We start from the raw sequence: 6000 nt of genomic DNA, 5'->3' as shown, positions 1-6000 counted from the left end.
AACAAACACAAACAAACAAACAAACAAGCAAACATAAATCKGTAGAGTGAACAGAGAACAGAGAAATATCACAGAAATTCTGGCTCCTTGCAAGAATCATGGTGTGGAAGCTCTCTTCACCCCATCTGAAGCTCTAGATGCACAGGAAGATCAWTATTTTCTGAAGCACTTAGCTCTAGCATCAACAGAGAATGGCAGGAACAGTAAGAATTTGTGGGATTAGAGCAGGACTCAGAGTATGACTGGTAACYTGAGATGTGAAATGCAGACTGCTAGCACAGTTAGCCTCTGAATACTGAAAAGTAAGCTGCAGGCTGCTCTTCTCACACTATTAGTTCTGTGCTGGGTGAATATCACAAAGAAAGTCTTCTTGTTCTCTCCAGCAGCTAACGTACTGGTATTTAACAATGTCTGGTCAATAAATCAGCTGCGAAGTTTCTAGGTCATGTGCTGTTTGGGATGTGTGTATATTTAAAGATCCTCTAGGAGTTTTCCAATAGTAGTTTACATCTTTTCTCCCACCTAAGGAATAGCTTAATGTCAGCTCTAGCTGCCAGGATAGGAGAGGATCTTTTCTCCTGGAGGTATTGCCTCAGGTCCATGAATACTGTCGAGGCCCCACTGTTGGACTCTGGCACATCCTTGCACAAGAGCATAGGCAGCTATCAAGTCTGCTCCACAGAGGACACACATTGGGGAAATCTACCCATAAACAGCTTGGTTAAAGGGCACTATCAGCCACTATGGCAGTAAAATTCATTTCATTCTCAACAACACACTTCTCTGCGCATGAAATATGAATTTCGGGGGAAGAAAACAGGTACTGGAGATCCCATGCAATGCTGTAGCTGAAATCCATTTGRATTTTGTGGAGAAGGATGTGCTTTAGACGTGAGATTAACAGGGTGGAGTAGCTGTGGGATAATTTCTCTCAGATTTCCCTCCTCTTTCTCACATATCCCTCAGTTGCCCGTCTCATCCTCTCTCTCAGTCTGTGCCCTCTCCCATATCTCTCTTTGTCTTTCTGTTCTCTTATGCCACAGAAGTAGAATCCCTCTTGGCTCTTGCTTACCTTCACCTTAATGTCTTTGTCCCCAGATGTTTTAAATTGTCCTAATACTTCTAGAATCTCATAGACCTTCTCCTGCTCCCCCCCCCCTTCAATGTCTTGACATCGAGCTGACGAACTATCTTCATGGTGCTACCCTCCTTCCTTCCTTCCTCTTTGGTAGCAGAGGARATGACAAATTCAGTCATGTACTCAGCCAAGATGTCATCAAGTGGGACCGTGCCTCTCTATAAAGTTTTGCTGCAATAGTGTGAGGAGAGTAGCCTGCTAATCTAATTAAAACAAATTACATGGAGTCAGGAGCTCAGCTGAGAAAAGAACAGAAGAGGGATTACATACACATAAAATAATTTCAGATTGTTTGGTCCTGAGGCATCTCATTCTAGAAACTGGCAGGTGCAATCTCAGTGTGGCTAGTGGTTATTTATGAATGTCTTTAGAATGACAGAGACGTTTTGGAAAATGTCAAAAGTGCCACACAGGTTTAAGGAGAGAGAAAGGAAGATGGTGTATAATCATCTGTCTGGGATCTCAGCTTAGATTCCTGGAAAAATAATCAAGGAGAGTAGCACCTGGAAGAATACATGTGAGTAATAGTCACYTTTTATTGTCAAAAATAAATCATGTCGAACCCATCTGATTTCTTTCTGTAAGAGGGTAATTGATCTTGTAGGCAATGTAGAAGCAATAGATATTATTTGTTCTGATTGGAAGTTTTCGCTCCCTCAGTCCTTAAATTCCTATGAACAAGTGAGAGAGAAATGAGTGAGGTGAATCTACTACGTAGTGATACAAAACCAAGCACTGGATACAAAACTAGGCTTAGAGAGTAGCTRCTGATAGCTCTTTCTCAACCTGGAAGAGGTATCCATAGGCCTGCCCTGGATCTAGGGCTGTTCAACACTGCCATCCATGAGTTGTATTATGGAACAGAAGATGTCCATATTGATTCCATTTGCAAATGACCCCAGATGGCAAAGCACTGATAAAGTCTAAATGAGTCTGGTAAGTAAGGTAGACAGGGAAAACCAAACAAAACCTCAGCCTGGAATTCTGCAAGGACAATGTATATCAYTCTTTTGGATAGGACTAACTAGGGAGAGAAGAGGAGATCACCYGTGGGAGGGTTAATCAGTGTCACACCACTGCAGAGAGGGTGCATGTCACCATTCATGACTACAGGCAGCAGGATGGTAGCAGGTACCTGCCTGGAAACCTCTCCTATTGACTCTGCTAGGACAAGTTGCAGCTGGAGGACCATGTCCAGTTTCAAGTACCACACAGAAGGACAACAGGAGTAACTTGAAAGAGTCCAGAAGATAATGCCAAGGATAATCAGAAGCCTGAAATCCTGGAGTAATCAAATAAATTGAGGTTGCTCAGCCTAGGGAAGAGAAGATAATTCTGTGCCCAGATATGGAAAAAGCAACTGCAAAAGGCAAGCACCTGATGAACTTCATTGAGAGGGTCTGAGCCCATCAGTGAAGTCTTCAAGAAGAGGCTGGACAAGAAAGAGAGAGATGATTCTGCCTTGGAAAAGGAGAGGACCAAATGGTTGAGATCTACGGGATCCTTTGCAGCTTTGTGGGTCCATCCCCTTGTATAAAATGCCGTGGCTCTGGAGCTGATACGATGTATGGCCCAAGGYAGAGTGAAAAAGCAGGACACAATGTATGTCATTGCTCATCTCCTACCTACTCTATGAGACATGTTTCATATTTTGCAGGTCCCATGGTTGTATGAAGTCACTCAGGTACGTGCATTGAAAACTAGGAGGACAGACATATGCTTCCAAATCAGGGCAAGTTCAGCTCATGCTCCTTGTTGAGCCATTTGGAGAGGGATTGACCTTACGTTTCAGGATCCTGCTGCTACTGGATCCTTCCTTTTGCCTACTGGGAGTAAAACACTGGAATAGTCTTCATCAGTGACATCTTTTGCCAGGCACTCTGCAAACACCAAAAAGGCCTGAAGCCCTATTCCCTACTGTGGTATCCCCTCTACAGCAAAGTAAAGGGACAAATCCTTTGGTCCCACTAGAGATGCTGGCAGGGTAGGCCAGGCCAGACAGTGAGTAAAGATGCTTGCAGAGAATGTCTGACCCACTTACTCTGGGGTTCTCCCAGGAGCTGCAGGCTGAAGACACTGCCCTGCCACCTAACGGGCTATTTTCAAAGGGCTGAATCCCTATGATCTACCAACGAAGTCCTACTAAGCACTTATGCTTTCCCAGCTGCAACTCTTAGAGGAGGGAATGATAAGGCTTATGGTATTTTTYACTTGTTCAGTAACAATTCAGGCTGTTTATTTGCTATGCAGAATCATCTCTGAACCATCTGCAATTTCTTTGCCATGTTGGGCACTGGTTTGTAAAATTGTTGGCATTCACCTAACATACAGTCAAATCTTGACTATACACTGCTTCAGCTAGGACTGAAAACACATCCCGTCCATCTCCATTTGTGTCTTATGTGCCATTCACACTGCAAATGCTCACAGAAATCTTGCCAATGGGTCATTTTAAAATTTGCCTAGGTTTTGCTTTCCCATCCTTCCTAATCCTTCTGCAATGGCTGGATGTATTCCCTTAATTCAAGTTTTGCTGTTTCAGGTAGCATCCCAGATAATTCTGCCCTTTTACCCCTGCCCAGGAAGCAACACCCTTGTAAACACTTTCCATGCTCACATTACTGCTTTTAGGTTAGAACTGTATCGTGGGCAATGAAGCATAGAAATTTTTTAAGGAGACACAGATGTGGCTGTCCAGCTTGGCTTCTTCGAAGCATAACTAGTAGCTGCCTGGTAGTAGGACAGATAATCATTTTTTTTACTACATTTCTTCTAGTCTGTGAACTAGCCTTGTGGTATATCTTCCCTGAAAAATTGCTCTCATGAGCCTTAGAAGATAACAGAAATATCTTGAGCAAAGAGAGATCATATGGAARTTATTCCAAGATACATTATACCTTGGAGCCAAATTTAGCTAGAGATGCCCACCTACTCTGGAGTGGTGCTGGCCCCTGGAGCACTGTAGGATCAACTWCACATTCATAGCACCTTACTGTTTTCATGCCATGGTTGGAAGTGGTCAGGAGGGAGAAGGTTATGAAGGTTATCTTTCATCTTTTAACCTGACTGAGTCCAACCTGTACTTTTTTCTGTGATAGCACTCTTTGGACATTCTCTATCCTTTAGTGTGATGGTGACATCCACCTCCAAGTAGTTTGAACCCTGGTTCCTGACTTCAGCCCAGCGAGAAGACTTTTCAATGGTCATAATACTTGGAAAAGATGGCATTTCACTAAGATCAGCAAGAGTAGGGTACTCATGAGATGGTCCTACYTGCTTCAAAGGCTCTTGCTTGCTGTACAGCTTCTATAGCTCCAGTTTGCAGCATGTATAGSAAAGCAAAGCCTTTAGGACCATGGGATATTTTGTATTTTCTGGGATACTCTCTCCATTGCTACTGAACTAACTCAAGCAGTGAGCATGTATTTGGAGTTAATTGCCTGCTGTTTGCAAACTAGCCGATGAGTGTTTAATTAGTTTCCTTAATTTAGACATGATCATCTAAATCTAAGGGGAAAGCCATTGAAAAGCTGTCTACACCAAGGGACTTAGAGAGATATATTCACTTTTTGTACTTCAGATTTCTTTTTAACTGCATGCATCACTGTTTTTTCTGGTTCTGAAGCTCAGGAAAAATGCTCTTCCAGTTAATCTGCTGATCCCTTGTTCATCCACAACAGCAATAACAGTAGTGACTAAGCTCCAATTTTTCAAGCTGAAGTCTTGACTTGGTACGGCTCTCCTCTAAGATGTATAAAAACTATAAATATATATAAATAAGGTATCTATAAAAACTCAGGGAATTATCTACATCCTCTCAAAATGATAAAAGCTCATCAAGATGATAAGTAACTAAAAATAGGTCTCTGTTACAGAAAATTGTCAAACTAATGTCACTGCTGATGCTTTCTTTAATAAAAAGGGATTTTCAGGTTTTTATAACTTTGTAAATGCACCACTTAGGAGGGATATTTCCATGGCAGGTGTTTCTCTAAGTAAAGTTTCAGTTTGAAAATTTCAGTAGAGGTCTTACTGAGTTTATCTGTTTTCAGCATGAACACTACTTTGTAGTGAAGGTGGGTCATTTTCATTGAGCTCACTTTGTGCTYAGGAACATATCTTCTCTGAAGATCCCTCTGAAATCTGTGCACACACTAAACAGGCTTTTGTTAGTAACTGAAGTACCTAACACTGCTGAGACCGTGCTTCAGCTCTTACAAGTCAATGACATGAAACCTCAAAGTCATTAAAAAGCCTCTATTACAAGTGGGATCTAATGTTGATGGGAGTCCACTGAAAGACTTCCAGAGTTCCTCCTCCTGCCCCAGTAAATCCTTGCATTCTGACACTGGTATTACTGTCACTCCAGGGTGTCACTGGCTTATTGACCCTTGCTGAATAGGACATGTCTTGTCAGGACAGAAAGACAGCATCTGCACTGTGTATTTAGAGATGGTAGAGTTGGGAGGGACCTGGATGATCAGTCAGTCTGACCTCTTGTACAAAATAAAGTACTGTCCTTCATCAGGAATAGTGAAAATTTCTCTTATCCCACATATTGCAGTCTCACCTGCTGACACCACGATGCAGGGAAGTCACATAACACCTTTCTCTCTCTCTTAGGTGGATGACAGAAGAAAGTCCTCAGTTTATCACTGCACTCTCTGCTAGCAAGTGAGAGAGGTCAAGAGTGGAATGGAAAAGTGAACTGTGTCCTCAGGGAGTGAAGAAAGTTGCAGCTGGGGATTCTGCAGGGCTGTTACTGCGTCAAGGGCAATATTTGATTAACTCTTTTGCAACAGCAGCTGGACCGGGGGCTCAGCTAGCTGCAACTCAGCAAAACACAACTTGCATCCAGGATT

The sequence above is a fragment of the Rhea americana genome, unplaced genomic scaffold (assembly GCF_003343005.1).
Source record: "Rhea americana isolate MKP2758 unplaced genomic scaffold, rheAme1 scaffold_249, whole genome shotgun sequence".
NCBI classification, from domain to species: Eukaryota; Metazoa; Chordata; class Aves; order Rheiformes; family Rheidae; genus Rhea; species Rhea americana.
This window is presented reverse-complemented; position numbering follows the sequence as displayed.